Source organism: Marmota marmota, unplaced genomic scaffold (assembly GCF_001458135.2).
Source record: "Marmota marmota marmota unplaced genomic scaffold, marMar, whole genome shotgun sequence".
Taxonomy (NCBI): Eukaryota; Metazoa; Chordata; class Mammalia; order Rodentia; family Sciuridae; genus Marmota; species Marmota marmota.
Window position 1 is genome coordinate 27,790,474 of NW_026000108.1, and position 26,051 is coordinate 27,816,524.

Consider the following 26,051-nt stretch of genomic DNA (forward strand, 5'->3'; position numbering starts at 1 on the left):
TCTATAATGATCATGTCTTGCTTGAAAATGTGAGACAAACAAATCCCACAAACTTCTTGGCCCTTGGTTAGTTTGAATAACTTAGATGATCCTCATTATGTATTCTTGGGGAGACCTCTGTCTGTCACCTCATTTGGTAAAAGACTTTCAGTTGGTTCCTCATTCCATTTATGGTACACTCTTTTTGACCTTCTCTGAGGCTGCTAGAAATTTCTATTCTCCTAAGAGTCTGACAAGACTGCATTCATTCTGACCTTTCACTCTCATTGTCATTTAAAGGTCAGGATGTGTCAAACCCATGTTCATTTGTTTTACTATATGCTATTGAAAATCACATAAGCCTGAAAAGCCTGAAGCCCAGGATGGGTGAAGTAACAGTTGAAAAAAAAAAATTAGAGGAAAAAAACCACAATTTTCATGAAATTTGTTTTTGAATATATATTCAATTCAGTGTCAACTTTAAAATGAAAACTATTTCTTATAAAATCACTGATGTTGGTGTATTTTAAGAGAGAGATTCATTCATTTATGTATTTACCAGATACTATAAAGGGCCTCCTACATGCCAAACACTGTTCTTGTTGTTAAGGAGAAAACACTGGGGGAAAAAAAAAAAAGATTTGTTTTCTTCCTGCATCTTACATAGTATTGGGGAGAGACAGACAATGGCCAAACCATTAAATATGTCAGATCATGATAAGCAACATGAACATGTGACATGGGCAACTTCTAGCAAGTGCTCTTAAGAAGAATGGGTGTGATTTCTTTTTCTCTTTCCATCTTTCTCCTGACTTGAAGATGAACATAATATGGAAGCTTCATGAACAATGTGAATGAGGTCAACATCCTTGGGATAGCCAAGTGAAAGAAAGAAGACTCCTGAAGACAGAATGTCAACTTGGAATTTGGTACTGAAAGAAATAAACTCTTGTCCTTTAGGCAACTATTACTTTGGGATCTTTGATAATAGCTGTTGAATTTATATTTTAACTAATATTGAAAAATTTAAAATAACTTTATTTTAAAATTGTCATAAAAGAAAGTTACCTTTGAAATAATGCCACTCTTCACTTGACTTCCTCTTTAGTTACTCTTTCTTCATTAGTAGAGTATGTAGTGGAGTTATAGTGAAGACTTCTAATGGCTCAATTGATGCTGCTTCTGCTGAGTTTCATTTCACTGTTGTATCATTGATTGTTAGCAGTTAGATAATTCCACATTATTATTCTGTTGAAAAAAACATTTTAATTTAACAATGCTCATTTTTTTTGTCAAGCAAAGGAGAAGAATCTAAAGATTCAATGGCAAACAAAAGAAGAATAATTCAAATCACACAGGCTTTTGATTTATCAGAAAAGAAAGACAATTTAAAAATAATTTTTTGGAATTCTGATACACTTATGCCAGGAGCCTGACCAGGAGAATGTCAGATATAACTGCCCTTAACTTATATATATATATATATATGTGTGTCTTTGACACATACAGATGAACCCTGGAGAAGTCTTTCTGTAGAAAGAGATAATTAAGCAAGGCTAGAGAATGGCATGCTAATAAGATATCAAAGAAGGTAAGAAAAAGGAGATAAGAGCCAGGTGTGGTGGTGCACACCTGTAATCCCAGCCTCAGGAGGCTGAGACAGGAGGATCAAAGGTCAAAGCCAGGCTCAGAAATTTAGCAAGACTCTCTGTCAAAATAAAAAGGACTGAGGATGTGGCTCAGTGTTTCAGCATCCCTGGGTTCTATTCCCCTTTCCAAAATAATAAAGAAAAAGGAGAAGGTAGAGGAGGAGTAAGTGGAGGAGGAGAGAAAGAAAATATACAACCAAAGCAAAAGATTCAAGATGAGACACGAATTGGTGCGAATATACTATGTATATAACCAGAGATATGAAAAATCGTGCTCTATATGTGTGAAAAGAATTGTAATGCATTCTGCTGTCATATATAAATTTTTAAAAAATGAGATATTAGTGGAAGAACTGGAGCAGAATGTGAAGGTAGGAGGAGTAAGAGATCAGCTGAGGAAAGAGAGAGGGGCGAGTTGTAAACCATAGGACAAGGTCATGACTTTTCATTAGGTCCACTTACAAACTTCTGTAGAATATTCGATGGCATAAAGGGGGAAGTAAATTATATTCTTTAAGGGTCACACTAGGCTGTAATGTCTATTTTTTATCATTATATTCTTTTATTCATTTGTTAACATTTTATAAAATAGCTCTATTGAAAAATAACCCACATACCATAAAATTCACTTTTTCTTTTGCTTTTCTTTCTTTTATTTTTATTTATTTATTTAGCACATCTATAGATCAAACCCAGAGACTTGAGCATGTTGGTCAAGTGCTCTATAAAGTAGATATTGGCAAGTGTTAAATCACCATGCAAAGAAAAGACCACCGACTCTAATTTTGAATCGAATTAAAGAAAGCTTGTATTTGTGTACACTGGAGCTGGACAGGACTGTTTCTCCCGAAAACCCCAGGCTAGAGATCAGTCCCCCATCTCTCTAGGAACCCAGTTTTATAGCACAAAAAGTTACAAAGGGGGATGTCTTGAGAACTTACAGATAATAGGATTTTGACAAGCATAATATAATGGCAGATAGTAGGTTAATAATCTACATAGCTTAACATTTCAAGATAGGGAATAAATTTAGATCCCAACATCAGAATTTATGTGGGGTTTCAGAGAGGGTTGTTGTCTGGTCAGGGAGAGCCAGGATTTAGAGAGGGTTATTATCTGGTCAGGGAAAGCCAGGCATGGGTGAGTTCAAGGCAGAAATTCCAAACAAGTTTAGAAATCACAGTCATTTATAGTAAAATGGAAATTTGTGACGAGATGGCTCCCAATCTTAAAATGGAATTAGGCTGGGTTCCTCACAAGATGGAGACAATATCAAAGGCAACACCAAGTTGTGAAGTTCGAGTTAGACGTAATGGTGACTTTGAGATGAGTAGTGCTAATTAAGTTTGAGAGAGTGATTCAAAAACTATTTACAAGGTAAAATTCATAGGACATAAACACAAATTACAGGAATAATGTGAAGGAAAGGGAGAATACCAAATGCTTGAGAAACTGAATTTTAGTATGATTCAGTTAGATAAGAAAAACAAAAGAAAGACTAATTGGGGGTAAAGGATGAATTCCCTTAGACAAGCTAAGTTATAGGTACTTGCAAGCTATTCAGAAAGGAGCTGGATGCGTATGCATTTATGGTGACAATGAAGTTTCCATCATTTTTTTCATCATCATTCAAGTGTCCAGATACACAGGAGGAGCAGGCGGTAGGTGAAGATGAAGCCAGAATTAGACAGGTAATCAGTACAGATAGGTAAATCAAGTCAGGTCAGATCAAGGAGGCCAATTCTGAGTGAGTCCAACAAGTTGGAAACTGTCCCCTGAGGGATTAAATGTTAATTTCTTCAGAGCCCTTCCTTCACCCTTATCAAGAAACCGCCCCTGCTCCAACCTGTTGCTAAGGTAACTTGTCCCAGGAATTGCCCCTCCCTAGAGGTAGCTATAAAGTTAATTGATGTGTCCTGGGCTGCACCATCCTGCCCTCAGCCTACCAGTTTCTCACCTTTTGGCCATCCCACGGAGTATTCCTGGGCCTAGTCACAAACACAGCGGGGAGAGAAATGGCAGGAGAATAAAGGAAGCCTAGGATGACATATGAAAAGGGCAGAACATCTAGCTTCTTGGGATACCAGGATACCAGCTATGGCCCCCTTCTCCCTCCCGGGAGAAGTCTATGTTACCCTTTTTTAAATAAACGCTGCTTTAAATGCTTGCCTCAGCGTGCTTCTCTAATGTTACACTTCAACATGTGGGGAGGCAGGACTTGTCACTGGTAACCGGTGGTATCAAAGACGAACAAGCTTTGTTTTTTCAGTCACCTGAAACAAAGTTCATGGGGCAAATGTGTTGAAGCTACTAACATATAAAGAATAATTTTGTTTTAAAATGTAGACTGTTATGATATATTGAAAAGGAAACTGTGGTGAGCCGTTCTAATTAGACCGTGGCCACCATTAGAAGATGGCGCCGGCTTCCACTGTGGCCTGTGATAAACAACTCCTAATATGCAGAATTGGCACGCAATCCCTTACCACCCTATGAGAAAGGTCCACGTGGCAGCTTAAGATTGGTATGCTGGAGGCTTTATTAGGCTGTGCTTGGGCGCTCGGCGAGGGGTCACTAGAAGATGATACATGAATCAAGGCCTGAATAAACTGCTGAAAGAAGAATCCTGTGTCGTGTTTTCCCTTGCCGGCGAGGGGTCGAGGCAGGAAACTGAGATGGGTGATTTGTTAGAAGAAAGAAAGAAACAAGAAACTTACAAGTGAACTTGTCAATGAGGTTTTACAAATTGGTATTTTTAAATAAACGAGAGAAGGATTACAAAGGAGACCCCATAATTGTCTGAAGCCAGGCTTATATTTTTAAAAAACAAAAATTCAGAGTGGAGCAATCCCAGGTAAATTAATGTTTAGGCATTAGAGCAGTACATATAGGTGGCTGTTATAAAATGGTATATAAAATTAGTCAACATAAAGAGATTGAAGAATAAGCGACCACGATGTTAGGTAAATCTTATCCCAATGACAATGGGGTTTGTTAGAAAAGAGAGGACTGGGAGGGCCATACTATACTTCCAGTGAGTGAGAATTGAAAAGCCAATCAGTGGAGGAAGCTGGGAGAAGGGTTAAGCCAGAAGCAAAATGGCAAGTATATTTACATGAGGGTGTAGTGGTCATAATTAGATTCAATATGAAAATAACAAGGCCACCAATTGCACAGCTCAAGATGGACAATAGGAGGTTCATCCTTTCTCAAGAAAGCACTCTTAAGTATTATTCTCAGAGGACCGTCAAGTTCCAGAGGACACCAGGAAGAGGTGGTGCTGCAGAGGAACAGAGGGAATCGAAGGGAAAATGTTATTTTTCAGACAAAAAAGATATGGCCAAAGAAAAACCCAAGAAACTTCATTCTGATCAGTGAGCCAGAATAACAGCCATTTGGCATATTGTTTTAAACTTCAAGTTTGTAAGAGGAAAAACATTGGAAGCTCTTTTCAGAATTAGTATCTCTAAATAAAATTAGAGAATACATACAGGAGAAAATGAAAGAAATTTTTATTTTTAAAATCTCTAATACAGGCCTACTGTGAGGATGGCCTTAGGCTTGAGGCTAAGCAACTCCATTTTAAAAACTCCAGCTTGAAACCTGCAGTTTCACCAGGCACACCCACAGAGCCCTCTAGTATGGCCTCAAACAAGTCACTTCCCCTCACTCTGATAAACAGGGAAGCCCCTGGCAGGCTGTCCTCACCTGATAAGAAGGGAAGGCAAGAATATCAGGGTGGAGACCACCAGACCAGATGTTTCTGACCCCAGGGTAAATGATGTCACTGAGAAATCCCTTGGTAGCTGATAAAGGTTGAAAGGGGGGTCAAAGTCCCAAAATTTAGTATAAATAATAGGGCAACGGAACAGGGATTCAGCCAGCCGAAATAAGGATGCACTGGAGCTGGAGAGCCTGATAAGGACCTGACATCCCATCACTTGTCATCATTTCCTGAGTTTCTGTGTGATCCTCACCACTCTCAAACTCTAATGCCTGGTCTGGACCTTGGTGAGAGCCGAAACTTCTCCCTAGGACCCTCTCCTCAACCGGTCGTCCACTCCACGCCAGGAAAAGCCTGCCTTGGTTCCAGACCTGATCACTGCCATCTGAGTGAATGTACATCTGCTGGACATAAAGCCTAGGGCTTAAGACTTTTGAACTTAGCATGCAGAGGAAATGTCTGTCATTAGACTGTCATGATTAAGTGTGTTTTGCAGTGCTTAGAATTAATCTAGAATTGTTTGCTGTGAATTGATTATGCCTAGGCAGGTCCTAGCATTAAGGATTGTCATTTTCTTAATTAAGAACCTATAGAGTGAAACTGTATTGAGTAATTTGAGTGAATAAAGCATTGAAAGAGGCATAAGCACGTGGACATTCTTTATTTCTCCCCTCGACTACATACATCGTGATTTTGCCCCCTCGTAGCACCTCCTTTCTCTGTGATTTTCTAGGATTTGTGTTTATCCTAAAGCCCTGGGCAGAGTGTTTCCAGTCCCTGCCCTCCCCAGTAAGGGAAAGCTCCAGAGCATCCTCCATTATAGTTTATATTTTGTCTTTAACCAGCTCAAAAACAGTCACGGTTACTCCATGGGCTAAACATGGTAAAATTTTAAATGTCCTGGTTAGGCTATTTGTGATTAGGCCAAAGAGTTTTCCAGCTGCCATGAATTGGGGAAAAGCCAAGGTCAGGGGAAAATAAAATGTCACTTGGGTATCCTTTGAGTGTGATGAAATGGATGAGCTGTATCATTTAGTCGTGTAGCAGCGGTAATTACAGACATTTGTAACAATGTATGACAATGAGGTTTTCCATCATGTCATATCAACTGTTGGGTCTTGAAGAGGAGCAAATGATTGCATGATCATTGACATCTTGTTGGTATGCAGCAGGGGGTTAATGCTCAGACTGCTTTTTAGATGTTGAGAACATCTGTGGAAAAGGCAGCTGGCAGTATGGCAGACCACAGAGAAGAGAAATAAAGTTTTAGTTTCAACCCAAATGAAATTAGAGATGTCAACCAAATGTTTGCTATTAATTCATATTGCCTGATTTGCATCTTACTGTACCACATGTTAGTGTTTTTTTCCCAATTGGTATTGCCTGATCATGATAATTTGATATTTACTGAACATCAACAGTGAACTTGGCAGCATGCAGAACATAATGATGGGGAAATTTCATGGGCATAGACTTTAGACAGGGTTGAAAAGCAAGCAGGAAAGTGGGACAACAGTTGATATTAAGAACTTAATTAGAAATTAATCCTTTTATTATCTAATAATGAATTTGGAGAACTAATATTAAAATAAAGAAAATAACTGGTCTAAGGAAAAATTTAAAGGTTAAAAATAAATGATGAGCTTCTGATTCTATGAAGAGAGAAGGCTTGCTGTCCTGGAGAAGCCATGTAAGATATGTAAGACCACAGGCTGTGGCATGACTATGCTTTGGCTTTGGAGTTGGTCAGCTGACCATGGACTGAAACCATTGAAACCAAGAGCCAAAATAAATCTTTCCTCCCTAAAGTGGTTTTCCTTAGGTATTTGTCACAACAATGAAAGACTAATTAACACAGTGATGCATTCCAGAAACAATGCTAGGTACTTTGTACCATTCACAATAACTTTACAATTTTGATTTTACTATTCTTGTAGAAAAAAAAGCATAGAGTCAAAGATGAGTTAAGATACATTAGATTAGTAAAAGGGTGAGTTATAATTTTTTAGTTTCTTTTTTAAAAAATGCTTTTATTAGTGCATTATAGTTATACATACTATTTGGTTTCATTTTGACATAATAACTCATGCAAGGAATTTAATTTGCTTCATTTCTGTCCCTGGTGCCTCCTCTTTCTATCTCCTCCTCCCTCCTCCATTCTCTTCCTCTATTGGTCTTCCTTCTAGTATCTATTTTTTTTTAGTGGTCAATAGACTTTATATTATTTATTTATATGTGGTGCTGAGAATCAAACCCAGTGCCTCATACATGCTAGGCAAGTGCTCTGCTACTGAACTACAACCCAGCCCCTCTAGTATCTATTTTGATTTGTGGTTTAGAGATGCACATAAAGGTGGAACTCACTGTGCTATATTTATACATGCACATAGTATAATTTTGTCAAATCAATTCTGCATTTCCTCCCCTTTCCTGGCCCTCTTCCCTCTTCCCTCGCCCTCAATCTCTTTCTTCTACTCCAAAGATCTTCCCTCTATCCTTATGAGATCTCACCCCCCCCCCTTTCTCCCCTTATTTTGGTGTAGCTTTTCCATAAGAGAGAAAATATTTGATCCTTGATTTTCTGAATCTGACTAATTTCATTTAAAATGATGCTCTCCATTTCCCAGAAAATGCCATCATTTCATTATTCTTTGTAACAAAGACAAAACAACTCCATTGTGTATATATACCACATTTTTAAAAATCCATTCATCTATTGACAGACACCTAGGCTGATTTCACAACCTGTGTATTATGAATTGCACTGCTATAAGCATTGAGTGGCATATCACTATAGTATACTTATTTTACTTCTTTTGGATAAGTACCAAATAGTGGGAAAGCTGGGTCATACAGTGGTTTTATTCCTGGTTTCTGAGAAATCTCCCTACTGCTTTCTAGAGTGGTTGTACTAATTTCTAATGCCAGCAATAAAAATATTTTAAATATTTTTTTACAATATTGGGTCCAAAAAGTACTTTTTAGTCAATATAGATGTAAGGGTATTGATATATATCTATGTCAATACACATGTATTTATTTGTATATTCATATATTAATATGTACATATTTATAGATCTAATATATATATACATATATCCTGCACATATATGTATATGTAATACATATATTTTATCTATGTATCTAACTGCAATATGTAAAAATATAAATTATAGAAATGCATGATCTATTGAATGTGAATACCAGTTTATCTCAATAACAATTATACTTATAAAACTTTATCTTAAATAAATTATAATTATAATCAGAATAAAGGCAAATATGGGTTTCCTGTAATTATAGGCAAAATTAAATTTTGCTAATCCTTAAAAGGAATTAATGTGTAAAAGCAATTTTCCTATCATCTGTAAGGTACTGGTATTTTCACCAGTGTCATTATATTTATAACAAACCAAGTCAGAGAATTTACTAATCCTTTCATAATGAGATCTGTTGTAAGATTGACTTATCAATAATCACATATTCCATCTGTAGGGGGAGGAATTGGAGATAATTTCAAAATCAAAAAGAATTATTAAATGGCAAGCAGCTTTTTGTTTTTTGCCTACTGCATTCTGGGAGTCCTTGGGGATTTTACATTTACATGAGTTACACTTTAAAAAGTAAGTGGCATAGGAATATTTTAAAACTTAATAGTGATAAAGAAGGAAAACAGCTATTGACAAGTGAGGATAAGCACTCACCATATGGATTCTAACATTTTAATTATTTTGTTCTTTTTCTTTTTAAAGCAACTCTTAGAGGTAATAATTTTTCAACTAATTAAAGACCAGCTGCTACTTAGCAAACTAGACACCCAATTAGGAATCTGAAACCTGCTAAACAACCTTTACTGCCAGCCAGCTAGCTGAATCACCTCCTGTCACTGGCATGCAACTGATATTTTTTGTTTTGTTAAATGCATGTTGTTGTCACACAAACTGGATCTCCAGAATGTTTTCCTTTCACAAGAGTTGAACAATCTGACATCTTGCTCATCTCAATTTTAGGATAAAGCTGAAATCTGTAGCAAGGTCCTTCATCTATCTTTATAAAGATAATTATGAAATGGCTGTTGGGAATTTCATTTTGCAGAAAAAAGAAAACTCAAAATGCAGAAGGTAACCACCCACAAAGGCTCAGTATCACTATTACTTAGTAACTGACAGTGAGATAATGATATGTGAAGTAGTTTTCATATATGTAGGGGAAAATTACAAAGTACGATAATTACATTTCTATTTATGAAGAAGAAGCTTAGTTTTAAAAGTTCATGACTTTTTTTTTTTTGATAAAAGTATCTTAAATAATGCAAGACAGGTGCCAAGATAAGTTATAGAGAAATAAACCTTCAAAATGTAGTTTATTGTATGCAGTGTTGAAGATATCAGAATTGTTTGTCTTTACAAAACAAACAAAATATCCCCAAAATGCAGGAAAAAATAGTATTTTTAGCATTGACAGTATTGAAATTTAATATTTAAGGAATTATTTCTCACTATTTCAAATAATTGTTTCTGGTCTAAACAGACTTCAATGGATAAATAATCAAAAGGAAATTCAATGATAATTAATTGATCATGCATGACAAATTGACAGATTTTTTGATTTGTAAAGAGAATTCAATTTTTTTTTTCTTAGAATTGGCCAATGCCTGGTGAATCCCTAGCTGTCAGACACCTTAGAAATTGGCAGAGACACACTGAGTAGCATTTTTTACTTGTATTGAATAGTCCTTAATTGCCTGGAAAAGCTCATGCTATTGACAAGGGTGTCAGACATCACACAGGGTGCTACCTTCTCCCACTGCTTTATTTGCTGTGCCAGTTTTCTGTAGCCCTATTCCTTGCTCCAAGCAACAGTGGGTCCTCCATAAACATTGTTGATTGGATGCCATTACATCTGCTGTGAATGACAATAAGTCTGACAGGCCTGTATCCAGGGATCCTCTGGCAGCTCCAGCAAAGAATGAGGACACCACACTGAGCATCAATGGACTGGAAGTGTTAAAGCTCTCAGCAAGAGATTAGTTCTGGCTCCACCAGCCTGGAGTTGGTTTGGAAAAGATATGATGAGGCGCTGCAATTTGGAGCATAGGCTGATTCCTTCTTGCGGGCAGGGTGTAAACCATGACTGTGATGGAAACTATGGCTTAGCTTTCCTCAGGGTGCCTCCCCAGGACAGATGTCCTGGCCAGAGGGCACTTTCTTCAGCTGAGAATCTATCTGCTCAATGTTGACTATTGCTTACACTAGAAATTGAAATTGTCTTTGTCAGGTGTGCCCATAGGGAAGGTGACAGCAACTGGGAGTCAACTTTTATTTCACAATTCTTCATGTCTCTATAATACTGTCATAGCAATTTTCTAGAAGGCAGGTCAGATTATGTCACAATATGATTAAACACTTTGATGGTCTTCCACTGCCCGCAAGATCATTTTCAAGGCTTTAGCACGGCAGGTTAATTCTTCTGTGAACTGGCACTTCCTACTTTTAAATCTCTTATCTGACACAGACTTCTGTAGATAACATGTCACCTATTTATCCTTTACTATTTGCTAAATGCTCTTCTATGTACTATATTCTATAAATTCATTTAATAGTCAAGATAACTCTGAGGTAGTTGTATAACAGTGATCCCCCTTCACCTTCTGAATGTAGCCCTCATTGCTCTAAGGCTTATTTTTTTTTAATGTTTTTTTTTTTCCTCTCTTCTCCCACAAGATTGGGGAGACAGTGTTATCTTTTCTTCCCCTAGCTAATGTCCCTTGAACACACCCACTACAGGAAGGAGATGCCTGCTGAGTATCTGGGAAGTAAATAACTTCCAATTAACAAGTGAATCCTACCAGGGCACCCTGGGCCCCCTTACCAGAGTGCACCTGGAATGTGACCCTTGAAGTTCTATAAAACCCCCATGTCCCTCCTGAGTCACAGTCTTTGGGACAGGAGACCCCTGTGTTTCTCCACTGCTAGCAAAGCAATAAACCTTCTTTTTCCTTTTTCTCAAAACCATGTCCTCATTATTAAATTGGCATTGATTGGCATTGGGGACAGGTAAAAAGCTTTTGGTTACAGTTGTAGGTTGAGCAGTTCTTACCCAAAGATCTCATATTCCCAAATACTCCAACCTGGAAGCACTGACTGACATTATATCACAAGTGGAAAACCCCACACTTAACCTCATGTGACTTCTTGCAGTCAAAATGCAGGTGCACTAAAGATATTGTATAAAATTACTCTTGGGCTATGTGTATAAAGTGTATATGAAACATAAATGAGTTTCATGTTTAGACTTTGTCCCATCCCAAAAGATCTCATTATATACATGCAAATAATCCCCAAATATCTAAAATCTGAAAAATTTTTATTGCCAAGTATTACTGATAAACGATATGCAACCTGTTCTATATATAATTATCTCTATGTTTTAAAGATGAAGAAACTGAGGCACAAGAATAGAGATGATTTTCCTAAGATCATGCAGCTAGTGAGGAGAGATTCTCAGATTTATTTATACTCATATTTAAACTCCTCCTAAAGCTGACCATGGTGGGGCTTAGCCTTCAAGATTCAGCAAAATAATTTATTTCCTTATAAAGCAATCTCTGATATTCCCTCTCTTTTGTCCATTCTAGGCTTAACAGAAATAAATAAACAAACAAACAACAACAATAACAAAAAAAAAACCCAGAAGAGTTCATTAGTACAACATCAATAATCAACGTATTAATTATTTGATATGTCACTTGCTTACACATGCCTCTCATTGTCACATAATAACTTGTATTTTTATCAAGGTATTGTACACACCATGGCACACAGAGGTTCCTCGACTTGATCAATGAATCTGTAGATAATAGGTGACAGGATTCAAACCCAGATCTGTCTATGACTGCTGTGCTATTAACTAAGGGATTGTATGAAATGTAACTTTAAAGTGATTGGGGAAAGCATCTACTCTAGGCATCTATTTGCAATATATTTAACAAGGTGCTATTATGTAGCTTCTTCCAGAAGGGCTGAAAAACCCAACAATCCATTTTCTCCAGGGAAGCTGTACCTGTTAACAATTATTAATGATATAAAAATTTTCATGTAACTAACACTCACCCTTACCTTCTTATTCTGGGATTCATGCAGAATCAGTCTTTATCTTCTTCCATATGAAAATTCTTTGGGTTAGAGAGATAGTTTCCACATCCTTATTCTCCTCCTCTTCCTGCCCCTGGGCTCAGTATCTTTCCCCAGTCTTCATTAAAAATGGCTTCTAGTTTTTTAGCCTGAGAATCATTGTGCTTTGAATGCAAGCCAGGTCTTCACTATGTACTTCACACTCATTTGTGTGGTATCTGTTATTTCAGGTGTGGTCTGAAAAACAAAAGTAGACTAGGAGTGTCTTCTCTCTACATCCATCAATAGGACACCACATCATAGGGTGTGGTATCACCCCCAAAGTAGGCATTATTCAGTCACCAGCTTTCCAAATTGCAATTTACCTTGTGGAATTCACCACCACCGTTCCTTAGCTTCATCTACCTTGTGACTTGACTTTAGCAACAGTGGGGACCTATACTTCAAGTATGTAATCACAATAATTAAGCTTGAAGAAAAGATTAGCCCTGCAGGTACTTTAGCTAGACTTATCTCCCTGAAGGAAAACCACTTCCTGAAAAATAAAATAATAATTATAAAACTGATTGGTGAGCATGGAATCAGGGAATGAGGAATTAGTTTAGCATTTCAATATTTAATTTTTTTGCACCAATGTTCTGATAGATTCACTGCCCATTAGAATAGACACATATCTGCCACCCAGACTAAGCAGGTAGAATCCTTCTGTTAATGTAGTTACTCTTTCCCCAGAAAAGGACTAGAGGGAAGGACTTCTGTCATTGATTGCCTAATAAACTGTTGTTGCTTTTTTTCATTCCATTCTATGCTATGCTAATCAATCCATGATTCTAAAAAATAATTCTTTTTAGAACTAAGATCTTCTCTCATCTTCCTCCAAATAGGAGGCCACACTGAACCTTTAATTTAACTATGTAAATTTAACTTTTATAGAATAATCCTATCTGTCTTGTTTCCAAAATTTTAGAGAGATTCTTATTATTACCTACATGAATTTATAGGACCAAAGAATTAGTCAATGAGAAGAAAAATTATAGTAATGTGACATCGGTAATTACTAGATGACTAGATTCTTTCTGTGCTCTTTCTACCTTCTCTCTCTGTCACTATTTAGCAGGAGCCCGGGGTGGATTCTGAACACCTTGACCATAGGAATCAAGTGAATAATATTAGTCCTTTGATATCCTAGCATAATTTAAGGGGCTGCTGATATCTCATGTTGGACAGGTTCTACCTACACAGCAAATAGGACAAGAGATCTTATCTGTCCAACTTCCCATTGATTTGCTATTTTTTTTCTAATTCATATTCAGTTATAGTTAAAAGCACTTGTCTCCCAAAACTGTGAAGAATCAGGGAATAGGAGGTCAGAGAAGCAGTTTAAAAGCCTCATGTTTTTGATAAACATCCAAAGAGAAATTCTTCTGATTATTTTCCCTTGTTGTAAGGTAACATCTATATTTCTGGGATTCCTTCAAAATTTTGAAAAGACCAAGTATATCTTGACCTTAAATAATGGCTAAAATGGGGCTGGGATTATGACTCAGTGGTAGAAAGCTCATCTAGCTTGTGCGAGGCCCTGGGTTCGATCCTCAACACCACATAAAAAAAATAAACAAAAATGAAAATATTGTGTTCAACTACTTCTAAAAAATAAATATATTTTTTTTTAAATAATGGCTAAAATGTAGCTTCACTGATTTAGGCAATAGGTATGTGTACTTTAATTTCTCTACAAAGTTTCTCAACAGAACTACATAAGTAGATGCAGAAGGAGTAATCTTTTTGATAACAACCACTTCGAAGATGTGAATACAAATTGGAGAAGAAGGTGAAGATGAGAGGCAGCACCATAAGGAAAATGTGTATCATTGTAAAAGCTAATTGTGATGATAATTACTTTCTGCTTTGGAAGTACATGGATGATGTTGGCTCTCACAATGGATTTGTTCAAAGAAATAAAATAGATTGGGCTATTCAACAGTGACTGAATTGTTCATTATGTTAAGAATGGAAGGCAATCTTGTAAAATGTCATCTTTCGCATTTATTTTAATTTTCTGAGAACATTTATGCCAACTAAATGTAAAACTTCCCCAATATCACTCCTACCTCATTAAAGGGGAAAAATACTGTGCCTAAATGCCTTTGACAAATACTCATGTTATTTAAATAATTATCACTCTGTCTTTTTCAGCAGAGATACAGACAAGGAAAAATCAGGTGGTGAAGTAAAAGGAGCATTCAAGATATTTGTCAAGGACAGGGAGATAAGGAGGAAGAAGCAGCTCTGTGAGGAATTCACCCTCTGCTGCCAGCAGCAGCACCTGCAGAGCTCTGCCTCTCTCTGGAAGCACCATGCACCTGTTGTCCTTTAGTCCCACACAAACAAAAGTGACTAAAAACAATGCCAAAGAATAAATCACTCCCTGTTCTGGAGATACCAGTCCTACACTCTGGCTATAAATCCATGCATCCCTTCCAGTTTCTGCACAGCTGTGACTAGTCATCTGGTTTAAAAATCTGCTTCATCTACAGGCCTGCTTCTCAGGCCTAGCTTGAACACTGGGCAGGTGCTGTAAAATTGGCAACATACCTGCTCCAGCCTTCACTTTGAGCTCAGGCTGCTGGAGGTAAACCTCTTTGAGCCTGTGCAACATGGGTCTGGACAATCCTCCTGTACTTCTGCGTATGCACTCGGTTGGCTTGAACTTTTGGAAGTCATTGCTGGCCTAACTGCTGAGCCCCAAAACCCTGCTCATATTTCCAAGCTGGCCCCCTATTCATACTCTGCTCTTGCTTAATTCCAGACACTTTGTCCCCTTTCCTTTAAACCAGATTCCTTGATAATATGACTGTGCCTGGGGTCTTTGGCTTAAAATTATTCACAGCCTTTCCCCAAACAGCTGACTTAGCAAATTACTGTGGTGGAAACCATCAGCAAGACTGGAAGAAGTGCCTTGAAGAAGTCCATGAAAATTGGGTGGCATACAAGGGTGAAATAGCTCTGAGGACAAACATCGTATTCTAAAAGTTAACTCAGCAGGAGAAGTTTGCACAGGAGTCAAATTAGATTGCCAAGAGATGAAGGCCAAGGAAGAAAAGAAAAAGAAAGTATGAAGTAAGAGTATTTTTTAGTTCAAGGAAAAGTTATTTAAAAATATCAAAATTTGCACAGAACTTATTGATAAACAGAGGAATTTCTTTTGAAAAAGCAGTTAAAGTAAAATGTACTTGTGTATTTCTGTGATTACCCACAAACAACAACAACAAAATAATAATTTTATTTAGCAAAACTGGACATTTTTAGCCTTTGCAAGTTAAAAGATATTGTCCTCATAAAGTAGATTTTCAATCCATTGACTTTATTGCTGCTTCCAGTGATATCCAAAGAGGTGACCAAGACTGAGGCTATTGTGGGGGGAAGGCAGGAAAAAAAAATAGTGTACAAATGTATGCTGCCTATATCGGTGAAAAATACTGATCAAGATCTTGGAAGATTCCCAAATAAGAATTTAGTAGTATATTACTTATATTTTTTTCAACATTTAGCATATGAAAATAAAATATTTACAAGCCTCTTTTACATGCACATTAATAATGTAAAATCAGAGGCACTAAGAGTGGGTCATTAAGTGCTGATTAGACAATCATATTATGAGTTCTGGTAGCACTGGTAACAGGGAACTACATTTACTTCCAAAGGGAGGAAAGATCATTAAAATTTTAATTTGTTTTTCAACGGTTCAATTATAACATGCTTAATGTGCTGGACATTAACCTTATGGGACCTAACACAATTATGGGACTCTTCCAAAGATACCTTGCTTCATTTTCTTGCATTCATTTTCTCAAAAGATTGGTATTTGAAACTATTTTAACTTCGTTCTTGGCTCTCAAATGCTCTCCATTGTCTTTTTACTACTTCCTGTACTCTTTCTATTCCTTATATGTTTGGTGAGAGTGCTTCAAATGAAATGAGAATTGTTTATCGTGCTGGGAAAAGATCATCAAGGATGACTTTGAAATTTGGTTCCGTGAACTTGCATATACTGCCCAGGCAGCCTGCCCACTTTGTGGATCTCATGCTAATGGCCAAGTTTGGTCTACAGTCCACTGGGCATGCACTGACTCATTGAATCTGTAAGTACATTAGCTTCAGTGCATCCTTTCCCTGAAAAGTTTTATGGACACCTTGCACTGACATCTTCCCTTTATGATTCTGCAAGTTAATCAGATCCCTGGATAGACAGTCCCACTCTGTTGACAAAGATACCCTGATACCTCCCCCAAATTTAGGTCTCTATTCCAGTAAAATAATTACTAAATTAGCCAAATAATTCTTTGCAAAACTAAAGGAAAACTCAGAGACTCAGTTTTCTTCCCATATTCCATTTATGTGTTTTAACCAGGAACATCCCCTGCCAAAATTTGCTTTGCCTGTGTCCCAATATAGAGAGAGGAAGCTTAGCCTACATATCAGGAACAATGTTGCTAATTAGCAACCCTATTTGGACTTTGGGGTTGCAAGTAACAGAAACTATTTTACAGATTTAAAATAAGGATACATATAAAACAATCAGAAGTTAAACACATACAATATTTGAAGATTAAGGAAATCATCTGAGATACGTATTTGTAGTAATTAGTGACTATTCAGTACACAGTATTTAAGGCAATTATAACAGATGAAATAACTCAGGAAATGAGCACTAGTAAAGAAAATGTTAGGAATAAGCTTATCAAAATTTCTAGGTTTGTGTCTACATTTATTTGACATGTGGGGTCCCATTTACCAAGTGAACAGGGATTTGGAAAGGGTCAAAGGCCACAGTGTCAAAGGCTACTGATTAAAACAGCTCTCTAGGGTGTGAGAGTTAAACAATCTATTTGGCCGTGGAGGTCATTTATAATCTTGTTAAGTTGTTCTGATGAAATCTAATTAAAGAGAATTAAAGAGAAAGTGATACCAAACAGGACACTGCAAAGAGAATTTTTTGAAATGGTTTGCTATTGATACATTGGGAGGTGGCAGGAGTATATGGTATCTTTTTTTTTTTTTTTTTTGAATTTCAGATGAAAGTTATTATAACACATTCATATCTTAGGGATAGTTATATACAAGATGCAGAATAATGAAATTGAACCTTTATCTTACCTGGTATACAAAAACTGACATAAAATGGGTTAAAGACTGAACATAAGGCCTGAAACTGTAAAACCAATAAAAGAAAACATAGGGAGAAAGTTTTATGGAATTTGTCTAGGCAATGATTTCTTGGATATGACTCCAAGCCCATAAACAATGAAAGCAAAAACAGACAAATGTGATTTCGTCAAACTAAAATCTTCTTTGTAGCAAAAGAATAAACCAACACATTTACAATCCAAAAATTAGAAGAAAATATTTGCAAACCATACATCTGAAAATGGGTAATATAGGGAATTCATATTTCTCAATAATATAAAAAAACACTATTTTTAAAAAATGGGTAAAGGACCTTAATAGATATCTCTCAAGACATACAAATTGCCAACAGATACATGAAAAAATGCTCAACATCACCAATCACCAGGAAAACGCATTACAACCATAATGAGATATCACCACATTTCTGTTCTAATGGCTATTATCAAAAAGATGAAAGATAACAAGTATTGACTAAGATGTGGAGAAAGGGAACCCTCTTTCACTGTGTAAATCATGTAAAACTGTAGTGGAAAACAGTATAGAAATCCCTCAAACAACACAAATATAATAACCACCAGATCCAACTATCACACTTCTAATATACAGTCAAAGGTATTAAAATCAGTATGTTAAAGAGAAATCTGCACCCTCATGTCCATTATAACATTATTCACAATAGCCAAGATAAGGAAACAAGTGCTCATCAACAGATAATGGAAAAAGCAAAGCTGGTATACAGGCTGAATTATATTCCTTTCAGGGGATTCTGTCACTTATGACAACACGTAAAAATCTAGAGGACAAGTGGCTGGGGATGTGGCTCAAGCAGTAACGCACTCGCCTGGCATGCGTGGGGCGCTGGGTTTGATCCTCAGCATCACATAAAAATAAAGATGTTGTGTCCACCAAAAACTGAAAAAATAAATATTAAAAATCCTCTCTCTCTTAAAAAAAATCTAGAGGACAAGATGTTAAGTCAATTATGTGAGGCACAGAAAGACAAATACCTCGAGATGTCACTTTTTTGCAGAATCTAGAAAAGTTGTACGTGTAGAAACACAGAGTAGAATGGTGGTCACCAGAATCTGAAGAGAAAAAAAGGAAAAGTGAAATGTCAATCAAAGAGTACAAAATTTCAGTTAGGAGGAATAAGTTATAGTCATCTACAGCAAATCATGATGATTATTCTCAACAACAATGTTTTATATTTCAAATTGCTCCAACTGTAGATTTTAAACATTCTCATCACAAAGAAGAGTATGTAAGGTGAGGAGTATGTTCATCAGCCTGATTAATCATTGTATAATACACATGGTCATAACATTACATTGTACCCCATAAATATATGCAATTATTGACAATTAAATTGCAGAAGAAAATAACAACAAAAAAGAAAGTTTATAAGGCAAGGAAAAAAAGACAATTGTCAGAGGAATTTACAGATGAGGAAACTGAGTCTCAAAGCACTGAGAAACTTTCCACAGGATCTCCTGCTATTAAGTAGAAGATCTGGACTAAAACCTCAGGATATATCACTCTGAAGATTCTTCTCTCAAATTGTATTCTATGTTGTTTCTTCCTGAGTCATAGAGGGAATAATTACTTGATTAATTGGAAGCTGAGTATATGTTGCAACATCTGTTCATTCTAGCAGCCTACAGGTAAGATAGTTCCTGACTCTTATTCTCTGCTATAACATAATATTTAGTGAGCACACATAGCAATACCTTTTAGGTATATTATGTTATATAATCTTAGTATTATTGTTAGCATATTTTAGATAAGAAAATGGAAGCACAGAGATTAAGTGAATTTCCAGAACCACATAATTAGAAAAATATAGACACCAACACTCAAACAGCTGCATCCATTCCTGATACACAGTCAGGATCTTCTTGCCAACACCTCTCTGCATTTTATACAGAGTGTGTCTGAACATATGTTATAGTACAGATGGTACTGATGATTCTAAATGCAAAGGTGATCAAGTGCCAGATTCTCTGGATAATGCATTAGGGATAATTTTACTTATAAAATTAAAAGCTTAAAATAACTTGTCAATTGACTGTGCACAGGTTTATATCTCGACTCTATCCTATCTCGTTGGTCTCACACGTTTGTCTTTATGACAGTTCCATACCGTTCTGATTACTGCATCTTCATAATACATTTTGAAATCTGGGACAGTGATGCTTCTTCTCTCTGAAGATTTGTCAATTCATGGTCTTTTCTAGTTTTCTAGTATCTTATAATGGTATAGATGCTTTTTCTCTTTCTGAAAAAAAATGGATTTTGACAGAGATCTATTGTGTTTTGTTGGTGATAAATTAATCTTAAATTTAATTAAGACTTTGATTCATTAATATGTTAATCAACTCAAGTCTTACGTAAATTTAAGATTCTCTCACAACTCAGTGAAAAATCAGTGTAATTAAATTGTTTGCTTTTCAAAAATATATATTCTATTATTAACTAAGGAAACAAGTCTTCTGCAGAAAAATCCTTCTACAAAACTGAAGCTACTGGCAAAAGTGTTCTCCTTAGTCCAGAAATTGGCCTCTTATTCTGAGTCTCTGGTCTTATTGGAATGACTGCCACAGGGGTCTAGAGAGAGGCTGCTTCTGCATCATGGAATTATGTGGGTTTCCATGAGGAGGAGTCATCCATGGACAATGGCTTCCTGCATCTCAGGATTCATACATTCAGCTATTCCTAAATATCTTATTTGCAGATAGAATCTTAAATTCCAAAGTTTTGGCTTTGCTTCATTTTTTTTGCTTAGTATTTAGCACCTGATTAAAATGAGATATGTGAAACTAATACGTAACCTCGTGTATATTAGAACTCAAAAATAAAAAAAAAAAAAAATAAAAACAGAGCTAAAGGAATAGAAAAATACTCCACTTAAGAAAACATTACAAGAAGCCAGACTATATGGAATGTAATGCTTGATATGTCAATACGTATCTTGCCTTATTACACAGCATATCTTTGAAACGTTTTTAGTTATATTGCTCTGGTTAGAATTAATAGGACAGATTAAAACAATTTTAAAGGAGAAAAGCTAAGAGTAGTTTGGGATTTACTTGATATTCCAAGTTATTTGTGTGTGTTTTGTTCATTTAATTAACACAGATTTGTTTAAATTTACGTATGTCTTATGAACAATTCTATAGACAGGTTTTGCAAACTGTACAGGAGACAATCTGAGATTTTGTTTTTGTGCCTAGAAAGGAGTTTTAGTCTTTGACTCTACATATTTTTAAAAATTTTTTCTAATAGATGAAACATTTTTTATGCCTTTATTTTATTTATTCAGTTTTATGTGGTGCTGAGGATTGAACCCAGTGCCTCGCACATGCTAGGCAAGTGCTCTGCTACTGAGCCACACACAGCCCCAGCTCCTGATTCTACATATCAACAAGATGTTGCTCTGTTTTAAAAGTGCCTTACTTAATAACTTCAACCACAATGATGTAATTATCCAACTGTTTTGTATTCTGAACACATTAATTTCTAGCTTACAGTGTCTGAGGCTTGGGTGTAGGTAGTATGTTTCATTCAGAAAGTCAAAATTCTATCAGTGGAAACTCAAACCTGGTAATGTTTTACTTTTAAGGTTAGGCAAGTGGTATAAAATTAGTTTAGGGTAACTTTTTCACTGGCTCTTTGGATTTATCTCACAAAATTTGAAAATTCTCAGATGAAGCACACAACCATAGAACAGCATATTGTACTGCAAAGTGGGTCTCTAATAGATGACAGGATGACTTTCATGTGTGGTAGTCTCTTATCCTGGAATTCTCTCTTCATCCTTGTGAAGGAAGTTACTCCATGAATCATTATATTTAAATAAGTATTTCAGGAAAATATTGATTTATTCAAGAAGTCATTGAAAATCTCTTTTTCTCCCCTGTGCTTCTTTTGGAGAATCACATAAATAAAAATAATTCTTCATATATTTTAATACTAAAGTGGCATCTGCAAAATATCATAAATTGGGACAAAATTAGGAACTTTCCCTGAAATGAATACTGCACCTTCCCCAAAGTACCTATTTGTTCATATTATCTAGCAACTTATTTTTATTTTCCAGAAAAACCCATTTATGTTTTTTTCTGCTTCAGAAAAAAACAAGACTTTGTTCAATTATTTTCCATTTTTATGCCTCTCACTCAAAAATAATTTCCAAACACTATTTGGCTAAAATTTTGTAAAGTGAAATGTTATTAATAACCTTTTAAAACCCTTTTTAAAGGAGAGATTTGTTTCCATTTCTCCATGTTTAAAAATATCTCTTGCTGATGACTGAAAATTTCATATTATCATTAGTTAATTTCATAAGATGAAAAATTTCTTTGGACCATGTTCATCATTAATGGTGATGGATAAAACTTCAAATAGCTTCTTGATGACTACTTTTAGGTAGACTTTTGATCAGATCACTTCAGAACATCATTTTTTAGATAACAAGTCTGTGAAGCTTCCAATTTTGTGATCAGAAGGTAAATTGGTTTTATAATTTTCTTGTTCTCTTATAGATTCACAGTAGTTATCAATCAATCTAAATTAAGTATCCTTTTTCAAAAGTTAATGTTAAAACTAGTAAATATTTTTAACCCTCAACTGGTCAAGTGTATATAACACAATGAGCTCAATTGCTAACTTTCACATTTCATTCTTACTTCAGGACGTGCAAGAACTCTGAGATATGTGACTGACAAAAATTAAGAGACAGTGTCCAGGTCAATATACATATTAAATACTAATAAAGCTTTTTGAAAGAAAAATAAATTCCGATAACATTTCTTGTACACACTTCTCACACCTTCAATGACTCTAACCATTTTCTGGACCACTGCCCTGGGGCTTGCAATTAGAATACTTCATATTTGAAAACTAGGGCATGTTAAATTTATAAACTTCAAAAAATTTTTGAAGTTAAACATCGAACCCCCAAGTAGAGTCATTAAACTCTTAAATAGAAATAGCTAACAATAAAATCTGACATTTATTAGGAAAAATATACATATCAGTAATGCAGTAATTTGAATATGAATATAAAAATAAAATTGCCAGGAAGCAAACATTAATAGCTTTTAATTAGAATACTTTGGAAAGGAAGTAGGAATGAAAGAAGCAAGTTATTGAACTTATCCATAAAGAACAAATACTAATTTATTCTAGATTGTTAGCATTACTATAATCTACAGCAGTGGACAAATCAATGTTAATTGAATTCTGAAAAGAACACATACAGGAAACAGCTTTCACTATTATGAACACTGGGTACATATAAAAGGCAGCTTTGAAATTAAATACAATTTAATTCAGTCATGAATATTTCTGACATAAAAATGCTAGTGAATAAATTATATGCATACTTAGTACTACATTCTTTTCTTCCCAACATTTTATTCTGTAAACATTTGAGCATGCAAAACTGGAAGAATATGTTAGAGACCACCTCAAAATCCACTATCTAGACCCTATGATTATTGTTTAGTATGCTTGTTCAATCACCTCTTTCCCTCTATCCCTCTCTTTATCTATCTATCCATAAATTCATCATATTTCTACTTATTTAAGGTACATTACGAAGATTCAACAATATATACTAAAGTATTCACCTGAATACTTTACGAACATTCAACAACTTCACCTGAATACTTTAGCATACAGTTTTATATAAAATTTCTATAAAATGCAAAATGCACATATCTTAAGTGTATATTCCTTTACTTTCAATAAATGCATACTCTTGTGTAGCATAAACTTCAATCAAAATATAGAACATTACCATCCATTCCAAAAAGTTACTTCATCTTCTGCTCAGTTTATCTCCACCCCCATCCAAGAGAACAGTTCTTGTCATAGTTTCCACCTGATGTTGCACTTTGCTAAAAGGGATCATCTCCTAAGTAAAAAGGAGTTATTTGTATATTCTATTCCTGGGGATCTCATTTCCAAAGACATTAACAGTGATGTCTTCCTCATTAAAAGAAATATGTTTCAAATTATTCTCATAAAATATTTATGTACCTTTCAAATGACTGTGTAAAAATTGAAAAGTTTTTAAAGTAAAAATTTGTTTAAAGGGAGACTGAATTAGGCAACTTCCAATCAAATCTCTGAGTGCAGGCAAGCTATTTGCATTGCGATTGTAAAATGGTCATCTATCTTGTTCTTCAGTTAGTTGAAAATCTTACAAATTTAGGTTCAATTATGAGACTGCCAACTAGATTGACATCAGCTAGAAAACAGATACAGAATAAACACTTTTTAAATGGAATGAAAAGGGGCTGGGGCTGTGGATCAGTGGTAGAGCGCTTGCCTAGCATGTGTGAGGCACTGGGTTGAATTCTCAGCACCACATATAAATAAATAAAGTCCACTGACAACTAAAAAAAAAAAATTAAAAAATGGAATGAAAGGATAAATGAACAACAACAACCACCACCGCCAAATGGATGGGAAGGGAACTAGCATACACTAAGTGTTCAGGACACGTGACTAGTAGAGTGCAACATGTATTAAATACACTACCTTGTTTATCCTTTTAAAAAATCTTGCAAGTTAGGCAAGTTATAAACGCTTGCACATTATAAATGCTTAATACATCATTATAACCATTAAAAGGCATCACTATAACCATTGAAATGTACAAGACACTAACTTGACAAGGGGGTTTTCATCCTCAGGAACATCATATCAGAATTTGGATTACTCATCTGCAATTGGCTCAACCTTTTTTGTCCCAAAGTTCTTAGACTGATCCAAGGAGTGGCTTAAGAAAGACTTTATGAATGTAAACCATTGGCATTTGCTAATCAGTCTTTGCTCAACTATTTTAAAATTGAAAAAGTAAGCAATTTTATTTCAGAATAATTCTTTCTACTATAATTGGTAAGTAGAAAAACTTACAGAATTTCTGAAAAGTAAGCTTGTACTTTTTTTCAGTATTGCTTGTAAAAGGAAATTATACTTTAATCCACTGGGTAAGTAAGATGGGAAATTTATAAAAATATGCATCTTCAAAAAATCAAGCTGTAAAATGTATATTAATCCAAATTAAAAGAGAATAGATTTGTATTTCCAGTATAAGATGATGGCTTTATAGAATAAATGAAATTTCTCCATTTTTCCTTTTAAATGTAACTAACAAAGGGAAAAAAGAAAAAAAAAAGAGAAAAACAAAAGAATACAAAAAATAACATTAAACAATAAATATTACTCCATTGCCACATAAACACTTATCAAAATTATGCAAATAAATTTCACTAGGTGTCAGGTTTATTACTGGTCACATATATGTAGTCACAGAAGCAATATTTGCCACTTTGTCCTGGGGCATAACAGGAAATCCCCTAGGGCCTATAGGCTACTAGTAAGACCTTTTGTAATGATTGGTGCAGGAGTTTATTTTGCAGATTTAAAATGTGCATTGCTAGAAATTTACAATTAAACTTTAATGACTTTAACTGATTGCAGATTATATCTTTTAATATATGCAATTACACCCAGTGTTTATTGTCATTTGAACAGTCAACTCACAGAAATCATTTAAACTCTTATAATATTTCAATGTTATTGGTTGAATGAATGCTTTTAAGATTCTTTAAAGCTTTTGAATTCCTCTGTAGACATAGTTATGACATGTCACTGAATGAGGTTCAGTCATTTCAGTAAAACCTCATAAAGAAGGATCTGATGCCGAGGTTGATAGTCCACCGTGGGCTAATTCCTGCACTTTGGGTGTAATGCCTAAGATCAGGTTAATTACTCTGGTTCAGAAACAGAAGGACGGCAAGGCAGAGATGGTAATTAGAGCACATTTATTGCCAGGTGCAGAAAAGGGAGGGAAAGTGAGCTGGGTAGGAAGATCTGCTAAGGTCCAAAATGTGCCCAACACTTTCTGTGTTCTGTTAGGAGAGGGGATGGCAACCTGCAATGGTATGAAACCTGGTGTGGCAGGTAGCCATGCCTCTTTGGGCTCTATGGTGCGTGGAGCTGCTGCACATTTGGGGGAAGTCACAATCCTTCGCTGTGTGGAATCTGAGGCATGCAACTGCATATTTGGGTTATTTTGCCCTTTCTGGACTGACGCCATTGGTGGAAGGTCATTTAACAGTCAACTGATCCTCAGAGCTGCTCGTGGTCACATGCATAACTTTGTGAACATAATATATTTGTGAATCTACAGGAGACAGCATCAAACTTCTTTCCAGAATATGGCAGGAGACAGGAACATCTGAGTCAATTACTGGCCAAGGCCTCATATTCCTGCTCATCTCTACCTAACTACATGCCTATACTTCAGTCCTGGTAATTTTGCAATATGATTATAAAATCTTGGAAAAGTTCTGATTGATCTGG

At 35.6% G+C, this 26,051-nt stretch overlaps 1 long non-coding RNA gene across 1 annotated transcript; it reads right to left on the bottom strand.

The window, feature by feature from the left end:
* Positions 1 to 1,053: 1,053 nt before the first annotated feature.
* On the bottom strand, positions 1,054 to 18,765 carry LOC125610858. Its single transcript, XR_007340910.1, has 3 exons — positions 18,683 to 18,765; positions 12,471 to 12,722; positions 1,054 to 1,227 (listed from the first exon to the last, which is right to left on the bottom strand). It is a non-coding gene; the product is annotated as an uncharacterized LOC125610858 (long non-coding RNA).
* Positions 18,766 to 26,051: the final 7,286 nt, after the last annotated feature.